Source organism: Ovis aries, chromosome 7 (assembly GCF_016772045.2).
Source record: "Ovis aries strain OAR_USU_Benz2616 breed Rambouillet chromosome 7, ARS-UI_Ramb_v3.0, whole genome shotgun sequence".
NCBI lineage: Eukaryota > Metazoa > Chordata > Mammalia > Artiodactyla > Bovidae > Ovis > Ovis aries.
The window spans coordinates 82,521,172-82,533,640 of NC_056060.1; the positions used below are offsets into that span (position 1 = coordinate 82,521,172).

Here is a 12,469-nt window from a genome sequence, read left to right on the forward strand (position 1 = left end):
CCCAGTCAGGGAAGTTCCAAACACCACACACCACACAGAGTGGCCAAAAAGAAAGGGAAAAACAGGAAGGAAGTCACAGGGGAGCCAACATAATACATTTTGCAGACGTGCACAGAGCCAGAAAAGGGTTGGGGGAATGCATGAAGAGATCAGCATCACCAACCCACAATAGCACCTCAGTCACTTCTTGTCACATTATCCTGTTGTTGTTTTTTATTGCACTATTACCTCATGTTTTACTTTTTATTTCTTTGTTCCCCTTCCCCCACCATTAGAATGTAAACTCCTTGAACGAAAGGAAGGATTTTTGTCTCTCCAAAACTACATTTTCACATGGAGTGCTGGCATCCTCTTTGTTAGGGGTGGAGAATATGACCCAGCACAGATTCTCAGAACCCATGTGGGGTTAGGAGGACATCTGCAGTGGGGAGAGGGCAGTGGTAGAGACTCCTATATGTATGGCCACATACAGAGGGATTGTTCAAATAAGTAAATTTTTTTAAAAAAGATAATGATAATTTTACTGTTGGGGAAGGGAGATACAAATATAGAAAGAGAAAAAACTTGAATGAGCCCCATGGTGATGGATTGGAATTGGAGGTATTGGTGTGAACTCATGGTTATCAAGATAGGGTTAATGTAAACATGGACATGTGTTTGTGTTGTATTCGACAGTGTGTGGGTATATATTTCCAACTTTAACCCTAAGTTGCAGTATACTTGGAACAGGGATACCCTAACAGCAATGAGTACACTTAGCACTCAGATCTTGGCTTTTAAATACCAATTTCCACTAAATGAGACTGCGACACCTTAGGTAAATGACTCATTTCAGGCTTGGGCAGAAAAAGAACAAGATGAGCCTGGAATACTTTTTTCCCAGAAGAGAATGATCAAAGAATGATAAGGCAAGTAAAAAGGACACAGAAGCAGTCAGGAAGAGCAAATCTGGGACTATTTGAGCATCAAAATAAATAATGATAAGGACAGATTTAGCCCACTGAAAAACATAAGCCCATAAATAAGTTAATTAATTAAATGTTTGATAAAGAATAGGATATTTACATAGACTCATAAATACTAACAAATTACAAAAAACAGTGATTTTGTGCTATGGTTATATGAGATATTACCACAGGTAAAGTTATATGAAAGGTACAGGGACCTCTCTAGACTATTTTTGCAAATTCCTGTGAGCCTCTATGACTTGGTTTGTTTTTTCTTTTTTTAATTTAAAAAAGAATGACTTTACATAGGAGAAGCCTGCCTGCTGTCACCTTAATTGAGAAGTGAAAATTAACATCATCATCTATAATGGGACCAACCAAATTCATGTGCCTTCTGACAGGATGCAATAAGAAGAATGCCTTCACTTCTCCGATTTTCCTATTGAAGATACAATCTGGAGCCAATCATGGAAAACATAAAACAAAACCAAACTGAGGACCCAAGCTAAATGACATTCTACAAATCAACTGGACTATAATATTCAAAAGTGTCAAGGTTATTAAAATTAAAGAAAGACTGAAGAAGACTTAACAGATATAACTAAACACATGTGATTCTGAATTGATACTTTTGCCATAAAGGAAAGTATTGGGACAATAGGTGATAACTGAGTGAGACCAAGGATTAGATGGTAGTGGTATAAGAATGTTAATTTCCTGAATTTGACGGTTATCTTGAGAGTATGTAGGAGAACATCCTCATTTGAAAAACACAACTAAGAGTATTCCAATGTGAAAAGTCTCTGTACTAGCTGGAATTTTCTTTTAGTTTGTTGTTCAGTCGCTCAGGCGTGTCCAGCTCTTTTCAATCCCATAGATGGCAGCATGCCAGGCATCCCTGTCCTTCACTATCTCCCAGAACTTGCTTAAATTCATGTCCATTGAGTCAGTGATGCCATCCAACCATCTCATCCTCTGTCGCCCCCTTCTCCTGCCTTCAATCTTTCCCAGCATCAGAGTCTTTTCCAGTGAGTGGGCTCTTCAGATCAGGTGGCCAAAGTGTTGGAGCTTCAGCTTCAGCATCAATCCTTCCAATGAATATTCAGGGTTGATTTCCTTTAGGATTGACTGGTTGAATCTTTAGTTTGTAATTGTTTCAAAATTTTTTTTAATTATTAAAAAAACACAACTATACCCCTAGCACCTAGCACAGGCATGGCATTCCAAGGTGCCAATAAATATTTGTTGAAGAATTAATAAACTATATAAACAGCGACGACAAATACATGCTTAGAAACAGACATCCAAATATTAACAGTGGTTTCTTGAGAGGTACGAGTTTATTATAGATTATTTGGGTGTATTTTTTATTTTGTGCTTCTCTGTTTCTTAAATTTTCTGAATCAAGCATGTTTTATTAACTGTTAAATTAGTCAGGCTGATGCTACTAGCTAAGAATAACATTTTCAGTTCAGTCACTCAGTCGTGTCCGACTCTTTGCGACCCCATGGACTGCAGCACACCAGGTCTCCCTGTCCATCACCAACTCCCGGAGCTTACTCAAACTCATATCTATTTAGTTGGTGATGCCCCCTTCCCCTTTGCCCCCTTCTCTTCCTGCCTTCAATCTTTCCCAGCATCAGGGTCTTTTCCAGTGAGTCGGTTCTTCCCATCAGGTGGCCAAAGTATTGGAGTTTCAGCTTCAGCATCAGCCCTTCCAATGAATATTCAGGACTGATTTCCTTTAGGATGGACTGGTTGGATCTGCTTGCAGTCCAAGGGACTCGCAAGAGTCTTCTCCAACACCATAGTTCAAAAGCATCAATTCTTCAGAGCTTGGCTTTCTTCATAGCGCAACTCTCACATCCATACGTGACTACTGGAAAAATCATAGCCTTGACTAGATGGACCTTTGTTGGGAAAGTAATGTCTCTGTTTTTCAATATGCTAACTAGGTTGGTAATAATTTTTCTTCCAAGAAGCAAGTGTCTTTTAATTTCATGGCTGCAGTCACTATCTGCAGTGATTTTGGAGCCCCCCAAAAAAAAGTCTGTCACTATTTCCATTGTTTCTCCATCTATCTGCCATGAAGTGATGGGACCAGATGTCATGATCTTAGTTTTCTTAATGCTGAGTTTTAAGCCAACTTTTTCACTCTCGTCTTTCAACAAGAGGCTCTTTAATTCTTCACTTTTTGCCATAAATGTGGTGTCATCTGCATATCTGAGGTTATTGATATTTCTCCCTGCAACCTTGATTCCAGCTTGTGGTTCATCCAGCCCAGTGTTTCTCATGATGTACTCTGCATATAAGTTAAATAACCAGGGTGACAATATACAGCCTTGACGTATTCCTTTCCCGATTTGAAACCAGTCTGTTGTTCCATGTCCAGTTTGAATTGTTGCTTCTTGACCTGCATACAGATTTCTCAGGATGCAGGTCAGGTGGTCTAGTACTCCCATTTCTTTCAGAATTTTCCACAGTTTGTTGTGATCCACACAGTCAAAGGCTTTGGCATAGCTAATAAAGCAGAAATAGATGTTTTTCTGGAACTCTCTTGCTTTTTCAATGATCCAACGGATGTTGGTGATTTGATCTCTGGTTCTTCTGCCTTTTCTAAAACGAGCTTGAACATCTGGAAGTTCATGGTTCTGGCTTGGAGAATTTTGAGCATTACTTTGCTAGCACGTGAGATGAGTGAAATTGTGCGGTAGTTTGAGCATTCTTTGGCATTGCCTTTCTTTGGGACTGGAATGAAAACTGACTTTTTCCAGTCCTATGACCACTGCTGAGTTTTCCAAATTTGCTGGCACACTGAGCGTAGCACTGTCACAGCATTACCTTTTAGGATTTGAAACAGCCCGACTGGAATTCCATCATCATATTTTAGCAGTATATAAGTCTTGAGTTTGTGGGTTCAAGCATTTGATGTTATCAGTTACTTGGGCTGGACCCTTGGAAACTGCTTCAGACCACCCAAGAATACCATACCACAGGTCAATTATTACCAGGATATATAACTTCCAGGTGCCCATAATATTCTTGCCTGTTACTCAGGGCTCTCTCCTTCCCAGAATCATGTCCTAAGTGGTAGAATCAGTCTTTGGCAGTTCAGTGAACACGTAGTCATACTAAGGGTTTGGAAGAGTTTTGTGGGATATTTAACTCACATTAGTAAAAGGACAGGAGAATTACTCTGGATTGAGATTTCCAGTGACCGAGACATTTACATCCCTTGGATACTGAATAAACAGTGACAAATTCTGATGATAAGAATCCTTTCTTCTGGGCTCTGAGAGGACTGTTATCATACAGTGGACACGTTGATTATGTTTCTCTTGTATTGATTACATTTTAGATTAGTGACTCTCTGATGGGATTTGACAAGTGTTCCTACAGAACGTATTTACATGTCACCTGGAGAATCCCATGGACGGAGGAGCCTGGTGGGCTACAGCCCATGGGGTTGCAAAGAGTCGGATACGACTGAGCAACTTCACTTTCTTTCTTAAAATGAACAACTTCTGCAATTGGTTGCCATGTGTAATATGTGGATTTAGTTAATATTTAAATTTTATATTTAATAAGTAATATAAGCCAATAGTCGAAATTCAGAAGGTACAATAGGGTGAAAACTCTCCCATCCCTGTCACCTAACCACCCAGGTCCTAATAGGCAATGAGTATTATCATTCCAGGGAGATATACATACACACACACACTTTTTACCCTATATAATACTTTACATACCATTCTTCACCTTGCTTTTTTCACCAAGAATCTATTTTGGAGATACTTTTACCTCAGCATACAAAGAGACTCCTTTTATTTTTTAAGTGCACAACATTCCACTGAATGAGTGTTGTATCCACTGAATGAATGTTGTATCATTACTTTTTAAACTACTAACTAATGGACTCTAAGATGGCATCCAAAATTTCACTATTACAAAATATTTCATGTACCTAAGTTATTTTTCATATAAGCAAATGTATTTTTAGGATGAATTCCTAGTAGTGTAACTGCTAGGTCAAAAGTATGTGCATTTTTAATTTTGATAAATACTGATACATTGCCAAACTGTCCCTCTTAGAGCTTGCATGGGGCCTCACCATGCTATGCTGTGCTCAGTCGCTTTAGCCGTGTCTGACTCTTTGTGATCCCCTAGACCATAGCCCAGGAGAAGGAAATGGCAAACAACTCCAGTACTCTTGACTGGAAAATCCCACGGAAGGAGGAGCCTGGTAGGCTACAGTCCATGGGGTCGCTAAGAGTCGGACACGACTGAACGACTTCACTTTTACTTTTCACTTTCATGCACTGGAGAAGGAAATGGCAACCCACTCCAGTGTTCTTGCCTGGAGAATCTCGGGGATGGAGGAGCCTGGTGGGCTGCCATCTATGGGGTCACACAGAGTCGGACACAACTGAAGCGACTTAGCAGCAGCAGCAGCAGCAGACCATAGCCCACCAAGCTCCTCCGTCCATGTGATTTTTCAGGCAAGAATACTGGAGTAGATTGACATGTACTCCTCCAGGGGATCTTCCCGACCCAGGGATCAAACCCACACCTCCCACATGGCAGGCGGATTCTTTACTGCTGAGCCACCAGGGAAGCCCAGGGGCCTGAGTATTAATATTTGGATTCTGCCTATCTGGTTATGAGAAAGAGTATGTCAGAGGAGTTTTCAACTTTATTTTCCTTACCTTGAGTGAGGCTGAGCATCCTTTCATGTTGACTTCCTTTTCTGCATAGTTGTTATAGCCACTGCACCTTTTTCTATTGAGTGTATTTGTAGGAGTACTTTCTATTTTAGGAAAACTAGCCTTTCCTGTGGTAAGAGTTGTAAGTATTTTATACCAAATGGAAGTATGTTTTTAGACTTTCATTATGATACTTTTTGTCTGAAGAGCACAAAGTGTGCCACTCACCAGCTTGTTGTTGTTGCTATTCAGTCGTGTACAACTCTTTGTGAGCCCATGCACTGCAGCATGCCAGGCTTCCTGTCCTTCACCATCTCCTGTCAAGGATGCCATCCAACCATCGCATCCTCTGTCATCCCCTTCTCCTCCTGCCTTCAATCTTTCACCAGCTTGAGCAAGTTACCTAACTTCTCTGTGACTCACCTGATCAATAAAGTGGTGATATTAATAGTACATGCCTCATAGGGTTGTGGTAATTAAAAGAACAAATATATGGAAAGGGCTTATATATGTGACATATGACAAAGACTCAAAAAGTATCATTTTTTTTAATGTAGTCAAAGTTAATGCTGACTCATATTAGGTGCCACTTCAAAGAAAAACTTATTTGCATTGGCTTTAAATTCTGGAGAGGAAATGAGAAAAAGGAATTATTCTTACTTTTGATAAGTAACATGCACTATTCACATATCAAGTCATCCACATAATAAAGGATGCTCAGTCCATAGAAGTTACAGATCAAGCAGTAAGGTGCTTTCTGGTTTTCTCCTCACAGCCACTCTTTTCAATAAACAAGGTCTACTGTATAGCACAGAAAAAGTATATTCAATATCCTGTGTGTGTATACACAGACATATGTATATATATGGGCTTCCCTTGTGGCTCAGCTGGTAAAGAATCCGCCTGCAATGTAGGAGACCTGGGTTCATTCCCAGGATTGGGAAGATCCCCTGGAGAAGGGAAAGGCTACCCACTCCAGTATTCTGGGCTGGAGAATTCCATGGACTATACTATGGAGTCCATAGTATGGGGTCACACAGGTGTAACAGCACAGGAAAAATATATTAAATATCCTGTGTGTGTATACACATATATATATATAATATATATATGAAAAAAATTCAGCAGGTATCATTATCCTCATTTTACCTATGAGGAAATTGGGAGTTCACAAATGCCAAGACTTGCCCAAGGCCAAGATTCCTTTGGGTACTGACTTGCAAATATTTTTTATCCTTTTTCTGGTGTGCCTACCTTAGATCCCCAAGGCACATCCTGTTCCAGTCCCCTCAGTGAATATTCAAGAGAGCCTGGGGGCTGGATGTTTGTCATTCATTCGGTCAGCAAGCCCCAGGCCAACTGACTTCCTCTGGTGACCCTGGCTCTTCGCCTGGAATCCCATTTGACTCCTCCCAGAGTTCCTCACATCTTACCCATTCTCCCTCCTCTGAAATCTGTCTTGACTCTACCCCTCCCTTCCATCCCAGTTGCCACCACTCTGGTTCAGGTCTGTCTACCTTCCGCAGGGACTCATCTTCTAAGGAGACTCGAAGGTCACTTCCACATCTTTCATCTCCAGTTTCTTCTACAGTGCTGCCCAAACCATAGCTATGATCTCCCCAAATCACGGCTCTAGTCTTGTCACTCTCTACCTCTCAAACCTACAGAGGCTCCCTCTGCTAGCTCCTTACCCTTGACATTTGATCCAACCTATTCTGCCAGTTTAGCTTCCAAGACTCCCCTCCCTTTCAGTCAAAATGAATGCTTCACTACTCCCTGAACAGGCTTTCCAGTCAGACTGTTGGTTCAGCTTGTGAAGTGAAGTGAAGTCGCTCAGTCGTGTCCGACTCTTTGTGACCCCATGGACTGTAGCCTACCATGCTCCTCTGTCCAAAGGATTTTCCCGGCAAGAGTACTGGAGTGGGTTGCCATTTCCTTCTCCAGAGGATCTTCCCGACCCAGGGATTGAACCCAGGTCTCCCGCATTGTAATTTGTTTTCTCTTCCAGGTGGCTCAAGCTTCATGAAGTTGTCTTTTATTCCGACTTACACTAATTTCTCTCCTTACTCTGATCATCTCTTCCCATTCATACCCTTTCTTATATAAAATTCTTGAGAGGCAGAATCCTACCTTCCTTGTTATTTGTTGAAATGCTTTCACACATGGCTACAATTAGATTAACCCCACAATCTATTTTCTAAGGGGTCTAGCAACTCACAGGGCCCTGGGTTAACAGGGCACATGGTGTGCCAGGTCTGCTCAGGCCGACAACCAAGCCTGGTTCATTTGAACCCAGCCTGGAGAATCCCAGCGATGGTGGAGCCTGGTGGGCTGCCGTCTTTGGGGTCGCACAGGGTTGGACACGACTGAAGCGACTTAGCAGCAGCAGCTCCTCACAAAACTGTCACTTGTACATAGAGAACATACCTGTAGTTAGTTGCCAAGGGGAAGGGGAGTGAGGGAGGCATGGAGTGGGAGGTTGCAGTTTACAAAATATACATAGAATGAATAAACAACCAGGTCTTAACTGTATAGCACAGGAACTGTAGACAATATCACAAAACAAACCATAATGGAAAAGATATCTATATACAAAATTGAATCACTTTGCTGTACCCCAGAAACACAATATTGTAAATCAACTATATTTCAATTACAATAAAGATAAACAAAATTTGAGAACAAAAGCCAACTGCCACTTCTGGTCAAGGGCCCTACACGGGATTCCATTTTCCACCTGGAGCAGGTACAGCACAGAGACCACACTGGAAATATTCATTGTATAAACAAACTCTCTACTAGAGAGAACATCAGAACGTCAGATCTACTTCCTTGTTTCAGCAGAAGAAATCAAGGCACAGAAAGGGAAGAGACTTCCCCAAGGTCACACAGCAAAAGCGAACTAGAACTTGATCTACAGCGGAAGCTCCCAGACTGAAGCTGAGAGCACGCTCTCCTGCAGCTTGGAGCCACGCAGACCTACGGTCAGCAGTCTCAGCTACCAGAGGACACAACCAAACACGTCACCATCAGTTCACCACCGGTTCCTTTTTCCTCTCATCTCAGAGCCTCCTTTGCCCTTTCCACTACACACTCTTTCCTCCTCCGTAAATTTAAAGGAGGGGGTTCCAAGCAGCGAAAGGACTTTCTTGGGCTGGATTAACCAGGTTGGACACAGAAAATACCCGATGCTAAGTGGGGTAGACACTGCTTGGGAAGAGGTAGACACGGCGTTCGCCGACTTTCAACTCGCCTCCGGCCCAGCCCGGCCCGGCGAAGCCCAGCCCCCAAAGCGCGCCTGTCTCCGCCCCAAACATAATTGGCCCCGCCCCCAAGAGCCCATGACTCCGCCCTAAAGGGCGGAGCCCAAAGAAAACAGCCGCCGATTCGCTGCATTTTCGCCAGGCCTGGGCGGAGCCGAGGCCCTAACCCCGCCCCCTTCCTAAGATCCACCCTTATTGGCACAGCCCTTCAAAAGACGCGTCCAATGAGAAAGGAGGGGCGGCCGCCATCTCCCTATGCGCTGCGACAACGCGAGAGTGGACGCAACTAAGTGGCAGACGCTAGCCTTCGGTCTTTCCGGGTCTTCCACGCTTCGCCCCCGGCACCTGTGGACCCTGGGCCCTAGGGAGAGCCGGAAAAAAATCCTCTGATCGAGTAAGTCTGCGCTGACTGGAGTACTTTTGGCGTCGGTTCGGAGGCCGCTGCTGCTCCTCTGATAGAGTTAGGGGTGAGATAGGAGGTGGGGGGCAAGGCCCGAGAAAAGGGGCGGGGAGGAGGAGCCGAACACATGGAACGCAGACCTGACCCTGGCGTGGGTAGGGGGCTGGGTGGGCGAACTCTGGTTAAGTGGAGTCTGTGGGCGCGTGGAGCTCGCTCGTCCTGTTCGGTTTACAGCCATAGAGATGGGAGAGGAAGGCCGTGAGTTTCGCCGCTCCGTGTCTGCCCCGATGGAGCGTTCTTTCTAAATTGTGATGTCAAGGTGCCACACAGTAGCTGCCAGTGGCTGGACTGCGGGCTCTGGTGTGGCGGTTTTACCTGGAAGTTCAGATTGTGGTTGGCTTTCAGACAGGTCAGCATAGTAGTTAAGGCAAGCACCTACAGTGCTAGGCACTACCAACTGCTTTATAAGCATTATCGAAGCTTTCTGCACACTAACCCCATGAGGTCGGCGGCAGTACCTCTGTCGGACGCAGAACGAGCCCTAGTGAAATTGTCATTTACCCGAGGTCACTAGCAAGCGGTGGGGCCACGGGATGAACCTACACTTCTCGAAGTTAACCTCCCCACCGCGGTGCCTTAGCGACGAAGCTAGCACTCGCGGTGTCCAAGAAGCCTCGTCATCTCCCCAGTTGACCTTAGAAACCATGACTACCCCCACCCCTTTCCCCTGGACGGACATGGAGTGGTCCACCGACCTTGTCCTCTGAATCCAACAGCTCTAAAGAAAGAAAACTGAGGCCACAGCTTCCAGGAGGAAACTAAATTACAAAATCCCAAACTCTAGTTTTAAATAATTGTGGAGATCGCAGTTGGGGTGGTGTCCTGAGGCAGACCAGCGGGAGTAGAATCCCTTCCCCAACCCCCACCCCCACCCCATTGTGTCTTTCTGGGTACCATATTTAGCCTTCAAAGCCTTGATTTTGTTCTTTTGTGAGGTGGTTTTAAATACTACGCAGGGTAAGTATGACAAGCCCCTTGCAGAGGTGATTTTTATGTGGGGCTTTTTAAGCCTGTGGCGGTAGCGTTTCCCACGCTGCAGTCCAGTAACCTCTATAATCTTAACTCATCTGTCGCTGGATATTTAGGATATGTCTCATTTATAAACGTCATAGTACTTTTGTAGCAGGAAAATTTTTGTTTGTTTGGGCTTCCCTGGTGGCTCAGCTGGTAAAGAAGCCACCTGCAATGCGCGAGACCTGGATTCGATCCCTGGGTTGGGAAGATCTCCTGGAAAATGGGAAGGCAATGGCAACCCACTCCAGTAGTCTTGCCTGAAAAATCCCATGGACGGAGGAGCCTGGTAAGCTATAGTCCGTGGGGTCGCAAAGAGTCGGACAGGACTGAGCAACTTCAGACTTTCACTTCCACCTACCCCAGTATTCTGACCTGGAGAATTCTGTGGTCTGTATAGTCCATGGGGTCGCAAAGAGTCGGACGCGACTGAGCGACTTTCACTTGGATATAATTTGCCTTTTTATAGTGCACCGTTCGGCAGGTTTTGTACAATATTTCCAAGTTCGTCTGACCATCTTGCGTGTGTGCCTGCTGCGTTAGTCGCTAAACGGTGTCTGACTCTGTACGGCCCTGTAGACTCTAGCCCACCAGGCTCTGCTGCCCATGGGATTCTCCAGGTAAGCATCCTGGAGTGCGTTGCCATGCCCTTCTCCAGGGGATCTTCCAGAACCAAGGATCAAACCCGCGTCTCTTGGATCTCTTACGACTCCTGCATTCGCAGATGGGTTATTTACCACTAGCGCCGCCTGGGAAGCCCTGTGACCATCTTATTCCAGGATATTTTCTTCACTCCTCAAGGATGCCGCTGCGAGCCACGTGCTGCGTAGGACGGGGCAGTGAGCCTCGGCCCCGTGCTGAATTTTGGCAGGACTGGGCCCACCTTGCACAGAGGCCAGGAGAGAGGCTTCCTGGTTAGGTCTAGGATTCCCAGGCCCGGCCTTTTCCGGGCTGCACCTTTGGGATTTGGCAGCCTGGCCTGGAATGGTGTCTTGGGGAAGAGGAAGGAAGCAGTACTGGAAACTGCGCAGCTCAAACCAGGAGCAGTTTGGTGAGCTGTGCGAATCTTTGGTGCACATGTGCAGTAAACTGCCAGGCTGCGAGTCAGAGCCAACTTGCCCACATGAGAGCCTCACAAAAGACCCCAGCTTTGAAGGGGGGGGGGGGGGCCGAAAAACTGCTGAGGCGTGTGCCGACCTTCAGGATTGTCTGTACGCCGCAGCAGTGAGTGCATAAAGGAAACGCGATGGCCTCACAGTGACATCATCATCAAGAAATGGGGTTGCCAAACAGCTACCTGAAGTAGAAAGGATATATCAGCACACTCCCGCTGGACGTGTTATTTCCTAATGAACCCAGTTATAAAGACCTACAGTGGATGCTGTACAGCCCTCATCTGGAGGAAATGATTGGCAGTTCTGAAAAGCAGAAAGTAAAGGATATGAAGACTGTATTTTCAGAATTTATCATTACTGAAATGCTTTTTCTCAGCAAAGCTTCAGAGGTATACACTGCTGCCTACCAAAATGTACAAAAGATTGATGAGAAGCTCTGAGGTTTTCAGAAGCTCTAGGTATTCACCCGATTATCCATCTCACATGTATTGTAAGAGTACATTCACAGAGTCCTTTTCAGAGATTGCTCAGCTCACTGTCTATCTGGAACAGGACAAGTGTCACCTGTGGACTAAGGATCAATAAGAAGATGAATTAGATATTACAGAAGAAGGAAACTAACTTTCCTTGGTACACATCTCATTTTCATTTTTATCTTAATATGACTCAGATTTCAGGATTGCTGAATTAATAGAACTTTATTCTGGTTTGCTCTGCTAAACATCAAAATGGAATGCTGCTGAAAGTAGGGGGAAAATTAAAGGATTATTTATGCTGACCCAAAATGAAGGTTTTAAAAAATATTACACACCCAGTCATTTCACTGCCTACCTAGTCAACTTCCTACCCAATGATATATGGTCTTTTTGTATAACTCTGACACTTTTTTTTTTTTTAATTATGGGCTTCAAAGTATTTCATATTAATGCACTGTGCCTGGTTGGGAGTACTGTGGTAAGTAAATACCAAA

General features: G+C 44.4%; 1 protein-coding gene across 3 annotated transcripts in view; it reads left to right on the top strand.

The window, feature by feature from the left end:
• Window positions 1–9,208: 9,208 nt before the first annotated feature.
• The window catches only part of DCAF4 (DDB1 and CUL4 associated factor 4), a 30,546-nt gene continuing 27,285 nt past the window's right edge, over window positions 9,209–12,469 (top strand). For all 3 annotated transcript variants that reach the window (XM_042252723.2, XM_015097163.3, XM_015097164.3), the window contains exon 1: window positions 9,209–9,307. The gene's annotated coding sequence lies outside the window, so the exon portion shown is untranslated. The remainder of the gene's footprint in view (window positions 9,308–12,469) is intronic.